Genomic DNA, 17099 nt, shown 5'->3' with positions numbered 1-17099 from the left:
TGTGTGATTGATTTGGCATTTAAATGAGTTTCAGTGTATTTTTGGGTCTTGAGGATATGTGTACTACTAAGAGTTTGTTTATTCAGTGATTGTTTCGGGGTTGTTTCTGTATTAAATTTCTATCCTGTAATTTTACTGTGACTTGTGAGGTCCATATATTTTTTTAAGGAAGGGATTCTGAACATATTATCAGGGATCTGGAAAATATGTAGCTAGTGTCTGAGACTCTGGCATTCTGTGGATTTGGGTGACTGTTACTGTGTATATCCAGTACGTTCATGGGTGTCTCACATGTACCTGGTGATTATGGGGTTGTATGTAAATTTGTGGGTAGATGGTGGGTATGAAGAGTCAGGCACTGAGTGCTTGAGCTTGTGGAACTTGAGGGATGTGGATATGTTCAGGAAATATACTGTGTGTCATACTACTGCTGTGGTTGGGGGTACATGCTTCTGCTGTGAGAATGTAAGACAGTTAGATGTATAGTTGATTTGCAGGAATTGAGCATTTGTAGGGCAGGCAAATATATTTGAGATGTGCATGTGTGTGTAGAGATGTCACTAGTATATTTGTCAGGACATAAGTTTGATTTCTTGGGAATATTAGGTATAGGGATTTGTGAGAATTCATTAAGGGTTTGAGGTATTTGGGTTTTTGTGAATGTGTATATCTTGGGACATGGAACAGAAATGGAGTTCAGATAAGGTGTATGGAGAAATTTACTTTTGTTTTGGGGCTATGGCCCCTTGTGCATTTGGGAAAGGGGAGTTTGGTTTGGGTTTCTTTAATGTTAAGGCCTGAAGTTGCATGAATTCAGGGTAATTTGGGGAGAGATATGGAACATTTTTGTGTATTTGGGAGTGTGTTGAAGTACTAACAGCATACTGGGACTGTGGACTCATTGTCTACATGAATATCTCTGGTGTTGTGTGGTCTGTGAACTTATTCAAGGATTCTGAATGTTGTATGTTTTAAACCAGAGTGGGTAGGATGTTTGTATGTGTATGAGAGCTTGTAGAAGTTGTTTGGATATGATTAGGGTGTGGCATAATTACAGTTTACTTTATATATTTATATTCAGAAGTTCAAGATTAGGAGATTTTTGGGGTTTTAGAATTCTATTTACTTAGTTTCTGGCAGCTAGTAGATGTGTGTGTATGTGTGTGTGTGAATATTCAGTGTTTGATGGTGTCATGTGCACTTGTGTATTCAAGGAGTGAAGAATATATGAGAAAGGGAGAACTTCCAGGGAAGATGGCAGAGTAGGGAACTCAATAACTTACTCCTCCCTCCAAAACAGCTAGTAAACACACAGGAACTCTCTGAAAGAACTGTTCTGGGGCTCTGGTGTCCAGGTGTAAAACACAATACAGCATCCAGGGAAGAGCAGGAGGATGAGGCTGAGAAACTACAGTAAAGGACAGTAAGTGGTTCACTCTGAGCAGTGGCTGCCCATCCCCCACTCTTGAGGCAGTCTCCTTGACATCCAGTCCCTGGCTAGCTGTGGCAGACAGAAAGGACATAAAAATCTACTTCCCCAAGAATGGGGCAGGGATGAATGTGGGGCATGGCCCAGCACTGATAAGTGAATACTGAAAACTGGGTCCTGACTCTGAGCTACTGTTTCATCCCTAAATGGAAAAAGATAGAGGCAGCCATCATTTCAACCCCACCCCAGAGGGGGCATACACAGTATATGTTTAAGAGAACAGTGCCTCCTTAGAGGTCCAGTGAACCATTGGCTAAATGGCACAATCTCCTGGGCAGTCCAGGAAATACCATCTTTGAGGAGCAGTCAAAAAAGCCTTTGGTGTCTTTCCTGACTCTATTTCTAAGGATCTTTGGAGATGGTCTGAGCCCCCTTTGTGGATCCTTGTATGATTTGACTGGGAAATATTGACTTGGGAAAGTCCTCTCTGGAGTGACTGTCTTCCCAGATTTAGCCCTCCAGGCAAAATCAGCTGGAGACAAAGAAATGACAGTAAAAAAGAAAAATATAGAAGAAAAAGAGAAGAGACTTACATATCCAGAGAGAAATAGTGGAAAGGAAGTTATTTTTGGGGGGTGAAACAATTACACAAATACAACAATCTTAAAAATTTTACCACATATCCAGAAAATATCTAATCACTTAAACACAGGAAATGCTAAAGCTTAGAATAAATTTAACCAAGTGTCAAAGAAGAGCCTTAACATAAAGCCAATCAACAATAAAGCCACAAGAGAGAGAAACTGACCTTCAGAGTAAACTAATCAAGATGATCAGATGCTTATACATCAATAAACTATTATAAGTCATACTAAGAAACAGAAGGGTATGGCCCAGACAAAGAACAAATTAAAACTTTGGAGGAGACACAGAATTTGAAACAAGTCAAAGATGTCTGTTCCAGTTTGCTAATGCTGCCATTATGCAAAATACTAGAAATGGATTGGCTTTTATAAAGGGGATTTATTAAGTTATAAATTTACAGTTCTAAGACCATTCAAGTGTCCAAACTAAGGCATCAACAAAATGATACCTTCACTGAAGGATGGCCAATGACATCCTGGAAAACCTTTGTAGCTGGGAAGGCATGTGGGTGGTGTCTGCTGATCCTGGTTGTGTTCCAGCTCCTCTCTCAGCTACTGTGCATTCTTGGTTCTTTCTACCAGGACATTTCTTTTTACATGACTGGGGTTCCTGTCTTAACATGTTCTGGGGCAAACTCTGGACTTCATCTGGTAGCTAAATATCCTTCTATCTGAATCTCCAATTATCTCTAGGTGTCAGTGTCAGCAATAATATGGACCAGTGTGGCTCTTTTTAAAGTACTCCAGTGAAACAATCAAGAGTCACTGTGCCGGTTTGAATATATTGTGTCCCCCAAATGCCACTGTCTTTATAGTCTTCTGGGGACATTTGGTGCTGGTTAGATTTCCTTGGAATGTGCCCCACCCAGCTGTGGGTAGTGATTCTGATGTGCTGTTCCCATGGAGGCATGGCCCTGCCCATTCAGGGTGGGCCTTGATCAGTGGAGCTATATAAATGAGCTGACTCAAAGAGAGGAAGTGAGTGCAGCTGGGAGTGATGTTTTGAACAGGAGCAAGCTTGCTAGAGAGGAACATCCTGGGAGAAATCCGTTTTGAGGCCAGAGCTTTGGAGCAGATGCCGTCTGCCTTCCTAGCTAGCAGAGGTTTTCCGGACACCATTGGCCATCCTCCAGTGAAGTTACCCGATTGCTGGTGTGTTACCTTGGATGCTTTGTGGCCTTAAGACTGTAACTGTGTAGCAAAATAAACCCCTGTTTTATAAAAGCCAAACCATCTCTGGTGTTTTGCATTCTGCAGCATTAGCAAACTAGGACACTCACCCTGAATGGGCAGGGCCAAATCACCATGAAAATATTCAATCAAAAGGTCACACCCTGGTCAAAAATATTAATCAATCTGCTACAACAAGATTGCATTAAAAAACATAGGTTTTTCTTGGGAACATAATGTAACCAAACTGGCACAATGTCCAAACAAATGTAAATCAATTCAAGGAGATGGAGTAAAATGTTCATAAAGATATAATGGATATTAAGAAGACACTTGATTTGTATAAAGAAGAATTTGAAACTTTAAGAGGAAATATAGGAGGTGGGGCAAGATGGTGGATTGGTGAGCTGTATGTTTTAGTTACTCCTCCAAGAAAGTAGGTAGAAAGCCAGGAAATGCGTGGACTGGACACCACAGAGCAATTTGACTTTGGGCATACTTCACACAACACTCATGAACACGTCAAACTGCTGAGATCAGCAAAATCTAAGTTTTCACGGCCAGGGGACCTGCACCCCTCCCTGCCAGGCTCAGTACCATGGGAGGAGGGGCCATCAGCACTGGGAAGGAGAAGGGAGAACTGCAGCGGCAGCTCTTATCAGAAACTCATTCTACTGATCCAAACTCCAACCATAGATAGACTGAGACCAGACACCAGAAAATCTGAGAACAGCCAGCCCAGCAGAGAGGAGACAGGCATAGAAAAAACAGCAAAGAAAAGCTCCAAAATAAAAGCGGAGGGTTATTGGAGTTCTGGTGAACATAGAAAGGGGAAGCACAGAGCTCAGGCTCTGAGGCTCATATGCAAATCCTGAAGAAAAACTGATCTCTCTGTCCCCTGGATCTTTCCTTAATGGCCCTAATTGCTTTGCCTCTTAGCATTTCAAAAACCCATTAGATCTGTGAGGAGGGCTTATTTTTTTTTTTTTACCTTTTTTTCCTGTTTCTAAAACAATTACTCTAAGAAGCACAATACAGAAAGCCTCAAAGACTTGCAATTTGGACAGGTCAAGACAAGAGCAGAACTAAGAGAGCTCTGAGACAAAAGGCAATAATCCAGTGGCTGAGAAAATTCACTAAACACCACAACTTCCCAAGAAAAGGGGGGTGTCTGCTCACAGCCATCATCCTGGTGGACAGGAAACACTCCTGCCCATTATCAGCCCCATAGCACAGAGTTGCCACAGACAACCCAGTGTGATGGAAGTGCTTCAAATAACATGCACACACCACAAAACTGGGCATGGACATTAGCCTTCCCTGCACCCTGAGCTTGTTGTCCCAGAGTTGGGAAGGTGGAGCAGTGTAAATTAACAAGGCACCATTCAGCCATCATTTCAGCAGACTGGGAGCCTCCCTACACAGCCCAGCAGCCCAGAACTGCCCTGGGGGGACAACACTCACCTGTGAAATAGCACAGTCATCCCTCAACAGAGGACCAGGGGGTGCATGGCCTGGAAGAGGGACCCGCATGCAAGTCTCAGGAGTCATGCCAAAACCAAGGACTTTTGGGTCAGTGGCAGAGACAAACAGTGGCAGGACTGAAATGAAGGATTAGACTATTGCAGCAGCTTTAAAACTCCAGGAACACCAGAGAGATTTGATTGTTAGAGCCACCCGTCCTCTCTGACTGCCCAGACACAAGCCCCATCTACAGGGCAGGCAACACCAACTACACACAAAAGTTTGGTACACCAAGTGGACCCCACAAGACTCACTCCCCCACTCACCACAAAGGCAAAGCAGGGGAGAACTGGCTTGTGGAGAACAGGTGGCTTGTGGATGCCACCTGCTGGTTAGTTAGAGAAAGTGTACTCCATGAAGCTGTAGATCTGATAATTAGAGATAAGGATTTCAATTGGTCTACAAATCCTAAAAGAACACTATCAAGTTAAGCAAATGCCAAGAGGCCAAAAACAAAAGAAAATTATAAAGCATATGAAAAAAAAACAGGTGATATGGATAACCCAAGCCCAAGCACCCAAATCAAAAGATCAGAAGAGACAAAGTACATAGAGCAACTAATCAAAGAACTAAAGATGAACAATGAGACCATAGTACGGGATACAAAGGATATCAAGAAGACCCTAGAAGAGCATAAAGAAGACATTGCAAGACTAAATAAAAAAATAGATGATCTTATGGAAATTAAAGAAACTGTTGACCAAATTAAAAAGATTCTGGATACTCATAATAAAAGACTAGAGGAGGTTGAACAACAAATCAGTGACCTGGAAGATGACAGAATGGAAAAGGAAAGCACAAAAGAAAGAATGGGGAAAAAATGAAAAAATCAAAATGGACCTCAGGGATAAGATAGATAATATAAAACATTTGTATATAAGACTCACTGGTGTCCCAGAAGAGGAAGAAAAGGGTAAAGGTCTAGAAGTATTCAAAGAAATTGTTGGGGAAAACTTCCCAAATCCTGTAAACACCATAAATACACAAATCATAAATGCCCAGCGAACTCTAAATAGAATAAATCCAAATAAACCCACTCTGAGACATATTCTGATCACACTGTCAAACATGGAAGAGAAGGAGCAACTTCTGAAAGCAGCAAGAGAAAAGAAATTCACCACATACAAAGGAAACAACATAAGACTAAATAGTGAATACTCAGCAACCACCATGGAGGCAAGAAGGCAGTGGCACGGTATATTTAAAATTCTGAGTGAGAAAAATTTCCAACCAAGAATACTTTATCCAGCAAAGCTCTCCTTCAAATTTGAGGGAGAGCTTAAATTTTTCACAGACAAACAAATGCTGAGAGAATTTGCTAACAAGAGACCTGCCCTACTGGAGATACTAAAGAGAGCCTTACAGACTGAGAAACAAAGACAGGACAGAGAGACTTGGAGAAAGGTTCAGTACTAAAGAGATTCGGTATGGGTACATTAAAGGATATTAATAGAGAGAGGGGAAAAATATATCTGACAAACATAAACCAAAGGATAAGATGGCTGATTCAAGAAATGCCTTCATGGTTATACTGTTGAATGTAAATGGATTAAACTCCCCAGTTAAAAGATATAGATTCACAGAATGGATTAAACAAAATGAGCCATCAATATGTTGCATATAAGAGACTCATCTTAGACACAGGGACACAAAGAAATTCAAAGTTAAAGGATGGAAAAAAATATTTCATGCAAGCTACAGCCAAAAGAAAGCAGGTGTGGCAATATCAATCTCACATAAAATAGACTTTAAATGCAGAGATGTTTTCAGAGACAAAGAAGGCCACTACACACCAAAAAAAGGGACAATTCAACAAGACGAAGTAATAATCATAAATATTTATGAACCCAATCAAGGTGCCACAAAATACATGAGAGAAACACTGGCAAAACTAAAGGAAGCATTTGATGTTTCCATAATAATTGTGGGAGACTTCAACACATCACTCTCTCCTATAGATAGACCAACCAGACAGAAGACCAATAAGGAAATTGAAAATCTAAACAATCTGATAAATGAATTAGATTTAACAAACATATACAGGACATTACATCCCAAATCACCAGGATACACATTCTTCTCTCGTGCTCATGGAACTTTCTCCAGAATAGATCACATGCTGGGACATAAAACAAGGCTCAATAAATTTAAAAAGATTGAAATTATTCAAAGCACATTGTCTGACCACAATGGAATACAATTAGAAGTCAATAATCATCAGAGACTTAGAAAATTCAAAACTACCTGGAGGTTAAACAACACACTCCTAAACAGTCAGTGGGTTAAAGAACAAATAGCAAGAGAACTTGCTAAATATATAGAGATGAATGAAAATGAGAACACAACATACCAAAACCTATGGGATGCAGCAAAAGCAGTGCTGAGGGGGAAATTTATAGCACTAAACGTATATATTAAAAACAAAGAAAGAGCCAAAATCAAAGAACTAATGGATCAACTGAAGAAGCTAGAAAATGAACATCAAACCAATCTTAAATCAAGTAGAAGAAAAGAAATAATAAGGATTAAAGCAGAAATAAATGACAGAGAGAACAAAAAAAAAAAACAATAGAGAGGATAAATATCACCAAAAGTTGGTTCTTTTTGAAGATCAACAAGATTGACAAGCCCCTAGATAGACTGGTAAAATCAAAAAGAGAGAAGACCCATATAAACAAAATAATGAATGAGAAAGGTGACATAACTGCAGATCCTGAAGAAATTAAAAAAAAATTATGAGGATACTATGAAAAACTGTATGGCAACAAACTGGATAATGTAGAGTAAATGGACAATTTCCTGGAAACATATGAACAACCTAGACTGACCGGAGAAGAAATAGAAGACCTCAACCAACCCATCACAGGCAAAGAGATCCAATTAGTCATCAAAAATCTTCCCACAAATAAATGCCCAGGGCCAGATGGCTTCACAGGGGAGTTCTACCAAAGTTTCGAGAAAGAACTGACACCTATCTTACTCAAACTGTTTCAAAATATTGAAGAAATGGAACACTACCTAACTCATTTTATGAAGCTAACATCAATCTAATAACAAAACCAGGGAAAGATGCTACAAAAAAGGAAAACTAACGGCCAATCTCCCTAATGAATACACATGCAAAAATCCTCAACAAAATACTTGCAAATCAAATTCAAAGAGACATTAAAAAAATCATACACCATGACCAAGCGGGGTTCATTCCAGGCATGCAAGGATGGTTCAACATAAGAAAATCAATCAATGTATTACAACACATTAACAATTCGAAAGGGAAAAATAAATTGATCATCTCAATAGATGCTGAAAAAGCATTTGACAAAATCCAAAATCCGTTTTTGATAAAAACACTTCAAAAGGTAGGAATTGAAGGAAACTTCCTCAATATGATAAACAGCATATATGAAAAACCCACAGCCAGCATAGTACTTAATGGTGAGAGACTGAAAGCATTCCCTCTAAGATGAGGAACAAGACAAGGATGCCGGCTATCACCACTGTTATTCAGCATTGTGTTGGAAGTGCTAGCCAGGGCAATCCAGCAAGACAAAGAAATAAAAGCCATCCAAATTGGAAAAGAAGAAGTAAAACAGTCATTGTTTGCAGATGATAAGATCTTATATCTGGAAAACCCTGAGAAATCGATGATACAACTACTAGAGCTAATAAACAAATTTAGCAAAGTAGCAGGATACAAGATTAATGCACATAAGTCAGTAATGTTTCTATATGCTAGAAATGAACAAACTGAAGAGACACTCAAGAAAAAGATACCATTTTCAATAGCAAATAAAGAATCAAGTACCTAGGAATAAACTTAACCAAAGATGTAAAAGACCTATACAAAGAAAACTACATAACTCTACTAAAAAAAAATAGAAGGGGACCTTAAAAGATGGAAAAATATTCCATGATCATGGACAGAAAGGCTAAATGTCATTAAGATGTTAATTCTACCCAAACTCACCTACAGATTCAGTGCAATCCCAATCAAAATTCCAACAACCTAATTTGCAGACTTGCAGAAGCTAGTTATCAAATTTATTTGGAAAGGGAACATGCCTCGAATTGCTAAAGACACTCTAAAAAAGAAAAACGAAGCCGGAGGACTTACACTCCCTGACTTTGAAGCTTATTATAAAGCCACACTTGTGAAAACATCATGGTACTGGCACAAAGACAGACATATAGATCAATGGAATCGAATTGAGAATTCAGAGTTAGACCCCCATAACTATGGCTGACTGATCTTTAATAAGGCCCCAAAAGTCACTGACCTGGGTCATAATGGTCTTTTCAACAAATGGGGCTGGGAGAGTTGGATATCCATATCCAAAAGAATGAAAGAGGATCCCTACCTCAATCCCTACACAAAAATTAACTCAAAATGGATCAAAGATCTCAATATAAAAGAAAATACCATAAAACTCCTAGAAGATAATGTAGGAAAACCTCTTCAAGACCTTGTATTAGGCGGCCGCTTCCTAGACTTTACACCCAAAGCACAAGCAACAAAAGAAAAAATAGACAAATGGGAACTCTTCAAGCTTAGAATTTTCTGTACCTCAAAGGAATTTCTCAGAAAGGTAAAGAGGCAGCCAACTCAATGCAAAAAAAAATTTTGGAAACCATGTATCTGACAAAAGACTGATATCTTGCATATACAAAGAAATCCGACAACTCAATGACAATAGTACAGACAGCCCAATTATAAAATGGGCAAAAGATATGAAAAAGTTCTCTGAAGAGGAAATACAAATGGCCAAGAAACACATGAAAAAATGTTCAGCTTCACTAGCTATTAGAAAGATGCAAATTAAGACCACAATGAGATACCATCTCACACAGATTAGAATGGCTGCCATTAAACAAACAGGAATCTACAAATGCTGGAGGGGATGTGGAGAAATTGGAACACTCATTCATTGTTGGTGGGACTGTATAATGGTTCAGCCACTCTGGAAGTCAGTCTGGCAGTTCCTTAGAAAACTAGATATAGAGTTACCATTCGACCCAGTGATTGCACTTCTCGGTATATACCTGGAAGATCAGAAAGCAGTGACATGAACAGATATCTGCATGCCAAAGTTCATAGCAGCATTATTCACAATTGCCAAGAGATGGAAACAACCCAAACATCATTCAACAGATGAGTGGATAAATAAAATGTGGTATATACACAGGGTGGAATACTACACGACAGTAAGAAGGAACAATCTCTTGAAACATATGACAACATGGATGAACCTTGAAGATATAATGCTGAACGAAATAAGCCAGGCACAAAAAGAGAAATATTATATGCTACCACTAATGTGAACTTTGAAAAATGTAAAACAAATGGTTTATAATGTAGAATGTAGGGGAACTAGCAATAGAGAGCAATTAAGGATGGGGGAACAATAATCCAACAAGAACAGATAAGCTATCATGGGTAAATTTAACATTCTGGGAATGCCCAGGAATGACTATGATCTGTCAATTTCTGATGGATATAGTAGGAACAGGTTCACAGAAATTTCGCTACATAAGGTAACTTTCTTGGGGTAGAGTAGGAACATGTTGGAAGTAAAGTAGTTATCTTAGGTTAGTTGTGTTTTTCTTACTCCCTTGTTATGGTCTCTTTGAAATGTTCTTTTATTTTATTTTTTAAATTATTTTTTATTTTTTATTTTTCATACAGTTGATTTTAAAAAAAAGTTAAAAGAAAAACAAGGAAAAAAATATGTAGAGCCCCCTTGAGGAGCCTGTGGAGAATGCAGGGGTATTGGCCTACCCCACCTCAATGGTTGCTAACATGACCACAGACATAGGGGACTGGTGGTTTGATGGGTTGAGCCCTCTATCACAGGATTTACCCTTGGGAAGACTTTTGCTGCAAAGGAGAGGCTAGGACTCCTTATAATTGTGCCTAAGAGCCTCCTCCTGAATGCCTCTTTGTTGCTCAGATGTGGCCCTCTCTCTCTACCTAAGCCAACTTGAAAGGTGAAATCACTGCCCTCCCCCCTACATGGGATCAGACACCCAAGGGACTGAATCTCCCTGGCAATGTGGAATATGATTCCCAGGGAGGAATGTAGACCCAGCATCATGGGATGGAGAACATCTTGACCAAAAAGGGGATGTGAAAGGAAACGAAATAAGCTTCAGTGGCAGAGAGATTCCAAAAGGAGCCGAGAGGTCACTCTGGTGGGCACTCTTATGCACAATTTAGACAACCCTTTTTACATTCTAAAGAATTGGGGTAGCTGGTGGTAGATACCTGAAACTATCAAACTGCAACCCAGAACCCATGAATCTCGAAGACAATTGTATAAAAATGTAGCATATGAGGGGTGACATTGGGATTGGGAAAGCCATAAGGACCACACTCCACTTTGTCTAGTTTATGGATGGATGAGTAGAAAAATATGGGAAGGTAACAAACAAACAGACAAAGGTACCCAGTGTTCTTTTTTACTTTAATTGCTCTTTTTCACTTTAATTATTATTCTTGTTATTTTTGTGTGGGTGCTAATGAAGGTGTCAGGGATTGATTTAAGTGATGAATGTACAACTATGTAATGGTACTGTGAACAATCGAATGTATGATTTGTATGACTGCGTGGTATGTGAATATATCTCAATAAAATGAAGATTAAAAAAAAAGTCAATATAACAAAGTATGGTGATGAAAGCCACATTAGTGGACATTATAAATGCATTAAGGGCATTCAACAGCAGATTTGAATATGCAGAAAAAAATCAGTGAACTAGAAACAGAACAATAAAAATCTTACAGACACAATAAAAGAGAAAAGAATAGAAAAAAATAGAGCAGGTACAAAGGGACTTGAATTATAGTATAGAACATGTAAACATATGTGTCATGGGTGTACAAAAAGAGCAAGAGAAGAGAAAGGGAGTAGAAAGAATATTTGAGAAACTAATGACCAAAGATTTCCCAACTTTTATGAAAGACATAATATACATGTCCAAGAAGTGCAACACTTTTCAAAAAGAATAAATCCTAATAAACCTACTCTGAGACACATAATCAGAATGTCAAATACCAAAGAAAAGTAAAGAATCCTGAAATCAAAAGAAAAATGAGCTATCACATAAAAAGGATCCTCAATAAGACTAAGTGCCAATTGCTCATCAGAAACTATGTTGTCAAGAAGAAAGTGCTTTGGTATCTTTAGGGAACTGAAAGAGAAAAACAGCTAAAAAAGAATTATTTATCTGACAAAACCATCTTTCAACAATGGAGAGTTTAAAATATACACAGATAAACAGAAACAGAGAGTTGGTCAAAAAGAGACCTACTCTACAAGAAATACTAAAAGGAGTTATGTGGGCTGAAAGGCAAAGACAGGAGAAAGGCTAAGAGTCAATTATAGAAAAGAAAATTATCAATAAATGTAACTAAAAAGGTAAAAAAGAGAAACAAAAATAAGATAGAACATATAAAAACCAAAGGATATAATGGTGGAGGCACGTACTGCCTTTACAGTAATAATATCAAATATTAATGGATTAAATTCCCAATCAAGAGACATAGGATGGCAGAATGGATAAAAAGCATGATTTGAAATATGCTGTCTGCAATAGGCACACCTTAAACTCAAGAAAACAAATAGGTTAAAAGTGAAAGATTGGAAAAAGTTAATCATTGTAAACCATAAACAAAAAAGAGCTGGGATAGTCATGCTAATATTGGGAAAACTACACTTTAAATGCAAAACTGTTGCAAGAGACAAAGAAGGAAACTACATATTAATAAAAGGAGCAACCCATTAGGAAGAAATAATTATATATATTTACAAACCTAACCATAGTTCCCCAAAGTACCTGAGGCAAACACTGGCAAAACTGAAGTGAGAAATAGATTTCTCTAAATAACAGTTAGAAACTTCGATACACCATATCATCAATAGATAGAGCATCTACACAGAATATCAATAAGGAAACAAAGAATTTCAATACTGTGATAAATGAACTAGACCTAAGAGACATACAGAATATTGCACCCCAAAATAGAGGCTATACGTTCTTCTCAAGTGCTCAAGAATCTCCCAGGAAAGACCACATATTGTGTCACAAAAATATCTCAATAAATTTTAAAAGATTGAAATTCTACAAAGCACTTTCTGTGACCATATTGCAAGGAAGCTGGAAAACAATAACAGAGAACTGGAAAATCCACAAATATATGGAAGGTAAACAACACACTCTTAAACAATATGGGCCAAAGAAGAAATTGCAGGAGAAATCAGTAAGTATCCTGAGACAAATTAAAATGAGAAGAGAACATATCAAAACTTGTGGGATGCTCTCTTGGAAGACATATTTTGAGAGTGACATCATCTTTAAACCCTGCATGGCAATCACTGATGCACTGTTGTGATGACCAGGGAAGATAGGGTGACCTGGAAATCCACCTACTTCATTAATATCATCCAACTTTTGGATGATTAGCCAAAATGCTTCATTGTGGGAGCAGACAATGTGGTCTCCAAGCAGCTGCAGCAGATTCATATGCTCCTCTGTGGGAAAGCTATGGTGCTGATGGGCAAAAGCACCATGACGCACAAGGCCATTTGAGGGCATCTGGAAAACAACCTGGCCCTGAAGAAACTGTTCCCTCATATCCAGGGGAATGAAGGATTTGTGCTCACCAAGGAGGACCTCACTGAGATCAGGGACATGCTGATGGCCAACAAGGTGCCAGCTGCCACCTCTGCCAGTGCCATTGCCCCATTTGAAGTCACTGTTCCTGCCCATAATACTGGTCTGGGGCCTGAGAATATCTCTTTCTTCCAGGCTTTAGGCATCACCACTAAGATCTCCAGGGGTACCATTGAAATCTTGAGTGATGTGCTGCTGATAGACTGGGGACAAAGTGGGAGCCAGTGAAGGCATTATGCTTAACATGCTGAACATATCTTCCTTCCCCTTTGGGCTGATCATCCAGCAGGTGTTTGACAAAGGCAGCATCTACAACCCTGAAGCACTTGATATCACAGAGGAAACCCTGCATTCTTGCTTCCTGGATGGTGTTCACAATGTTGCCAGCATATGTCTGCAGATGGGTTTCCCATCTATAACATCACTTTCCCATTCTATCGCTAATGCATAGACATGAGTTCTGGCTTTGTAGATACTGATTATACCTCCCCACTTGCTGAATATGTCAAGGCCTTTCTGGCTGATCCATCTGCATTTGTGGCTGCTGCTCCTGTGGTCACTGCCACCACTGCTCCTCCAGCTGCCACTGCAGCCCCAGGCAAGGCTGAAGCAAAGGAAGAGTCAGAGGAGTTGGATGAGGAAATGGGATTTGGTTTCTTTAACTAGTCATCAAAAAGCACCCAACTCAAGTAGTTTTATTTATGAAATGATGACATGATGGCTTACTTCTCTTAAAAAATATGAGATGCAGTAGAAGCAGTGCTGAGACAGAAATTTATAGCCCTAAATGCCTACATTAAAAAAGAAAAGAGGAGCTAAAACCAATGACCTAACTGCACCCTGGAGGAACTAGAAAAAGAACAGAAAACTAACTGCAAATCAAGTAGAAGGAAATAATGATTGTAGCAGAAATAAATGAAATTGAGAATAAAATATAGAGAATTAATGAAACCAAAAGTTGGTTCTTGCAGAAGATCAACAAAATTGTCAAACTATTAGGTAGACTGAAAAAGAAATAAAGAGAAAAGATGCAAATAAATCAAGTAAGAAATGAGAAGGGGGATACTACTACTTACACTACAGAAATAAAAAGTATCAAAAGAGGATGATATAAACAATTGTATGTCAAAATACTAGAAAACTTAGATGAGATGGACAGCTTCCTAGAAATTCATGATAAACCTAGACTGACTCTAGAAGAAATAAATGTCAACAGACAAATTACAAATAAAGAGATTGAATCAGTTTCAAAAACCATCCAACAAAGAAAAGCCCAGGATCAGATGGCTTCACAGGTGAATTTTTCTAATAGTTCCAAGAAGAATTAATACCAATCTTTTTCAAACACTTCAAAAAATTGGAGAGATGAACACAACCTAATTTGTTCTATGATGCTAACATCACCCTAATACCAAAGCTGGATATGATAGTACAAGATAAGAAAATTATAAACCAGTCTCTCTAATGAATATAGATACAAAAATCCTCAAAAATACTTGCAAATTGAATCCAACAGTACATTAAAAGAATCACACACTATGGTCAAGTGGGTTTTATCTCAAGTATGCAAGGGTGGTTCAAACCAAGAAAATCATTTAAATTTTCAGAAATTTATGGCCTCCAGCTTACTCCTATGTGAAATAAGCCCTGAAACCCAGAGGTACCAGAGAGATATGAGAGACAAGAATATCACCCAGTTTCATTCCTCTACCCAAAAAGTCAACACCCTTTTCCAGCACAAAGAAGATAAAATGGTCATTGCCTAGATATCCCTGAAGACTGAGAGAGTAATCAAATGAGAAGGAGGAGGTGTAACTGAGAAATTAGATTCCAATAAACAGTTATGAGTACTGACTCATTATATATATATTTCTTTTCAGTTTCTTGTGTAACAGAATAGCTAGCAGGAAATACCTGAAATTGTTGAACTTTAATCCAGTAGGCTTGATTTTTTATAAAATTGTATAGCTATAGAATATGGGTAAGTTTTGGGTGTTTTTAAATTCTTTTATTTTTTTTTTCTTTCCTTTGAAGTACTGAAAATATTTTAAAATTGATAGTGGTGATGAATGCACAACTATATGATGATACTGTGAGCCACTGATTGTCTACTTTGGATGAATTATATGGTGTGTGAATATATTTCAATAACATAGCATTTAAAAACTCCAAAAAATATTGAAAGGGAAAAACAACATGATCATCTTGATGTACTCAGAAAAGACATTTGAAAAAATCCAAAATTCTTTCTTGGTAAAAACACTTCAAAAAATAAGAAAAGAAGGAAACTTCTTCAACACAATAAAGGGCATATATGAAAATTCAACAGATATCATACTAAAGGACAAAAGATTGAAAGCTTTCCCTCTAAGATCTGGAACAAGACAAAGATGTCCACTGTCACTGCTGTTATTCAACATTGTGCTATAAGTTCCAGCTAGAGCAGTTGGGCAAGCAAATGAAACCACAGGCATATAAATTGGAAAGGAAATAGTAAAATTTTACTATTGTCCTATATATAGGAAGTTCTTAGGTATCTACAACAAAGCTACTAGAGCTAATAAACCAGTTCAGCAGAGAGGTGGGATAGAAGGTCAACATACAAAATTCAGTAGTGTACCTATGCACTGGTAATGATAAATCTGAGGAAGAAATCAAGAAGAAAAATCTATTTACAATAGCAACTAAAAGAATCAAATATCTAGGAATAAATATAGCCAAGGATCTAAAGGACTTGTACATGTAAAACTACAAGACAGTGCTAAAAGAAATCAAAGAAGACCTAAGTAAATGGAAGGGAATTCCATGTTCACAGATTAGAAGGTAAAATATAGTTAAGATGTCAGTTATACCCAAACTGATTTACATATTCAATGCAATTCCAGTCAAAATTCCAACAGCCTATTTTGCAGAAATGGAAAAGCCAAATATCAAATTTATTTGATAGGGCAAGGGCCCCAAACATCATAAGAAAGGAAAAAGAAGGGGGAGGACTCACAGTTTTCTGACTTTAAAGCATATTACAGAACTACAGTGACTGAACCAGCATGCTACTGGACAAAGATAGATATATTGATTAATGGAATCAAATTGAGAGTTCAGAAATAGACCATCACATCTATGGTGAATTGATTGTTGAGAAGGCTGCCAAGTCCACTCAACTGGGACAAAACAGTCTCAAGAAATGATGCTGGGACAACTGGATATCCATTTGCATAAGAATGAAAGAGGACCCTCTCTCACTCCTTATAAGAAAATTTACTCAAAATGGGTCAAAGACCTAAACATTTGAGGTAGGGCAATAAAACTTCTAGGAGGAAATGTACAGAAGTATCTCCAAGGTCTGGTATTAGGAGGTGCTTCTTAGACCTTACACCCAAAGCACAAGAACTTAAAGAAGAAATAGATAAAAGGGACCTCCTCAAGACTGAATATATTTGTGCTTCAAAGGACTTTGTCAAGAAAATAAAAAGACAACATACTCAATGGGAGGAAATATTTGGAAACCACATAACTTATATGGGTTTGATATCCACAATATATAAAGAAATCCTACAACTCAAAAATCAAAAGAGAACCCAATTAAAAATTGGCAAAATATATCAGTAGACATTTTTCTTTCCATTGAGGAAATACAAATGGCCAAAAAGTGCATGAAAAGA

The 17099-nt window shown here is 38.0% G+C and overlaps 1 pseudogene; it reads left to right on the top strand.

Annotated features, from left to right (window-relative positions):
• The first annotated feature begins 13155 nt into the window (after positions 1 to 13155).
• LOC119524716 lies at positions 13156 to 14103 on the top strand (annotated as a pseudogene).
• The last annotated feature ends 2996 nt before the right edge of the window (positions 14104 to 17099 follow it).

Source organism: Choloepus didactylus (genome assembly GCF_015220235.1).
Source record: "Choloepus didactylus isolate mChoDid1 chromosome 11 unlocalized genomic scaffold, mChoDid1.pri SUPER_11_unloc4, whole genome shotgun sequence".
NCBI lineage: Eukaryota > Metazoa > Chordata > Mammalia > Pilosa > Megalonychidae > Choloepus > Choloepus didactylus.
This window is presented reverse-complemented; position numbering and strand designations above follow the sequence as displayed.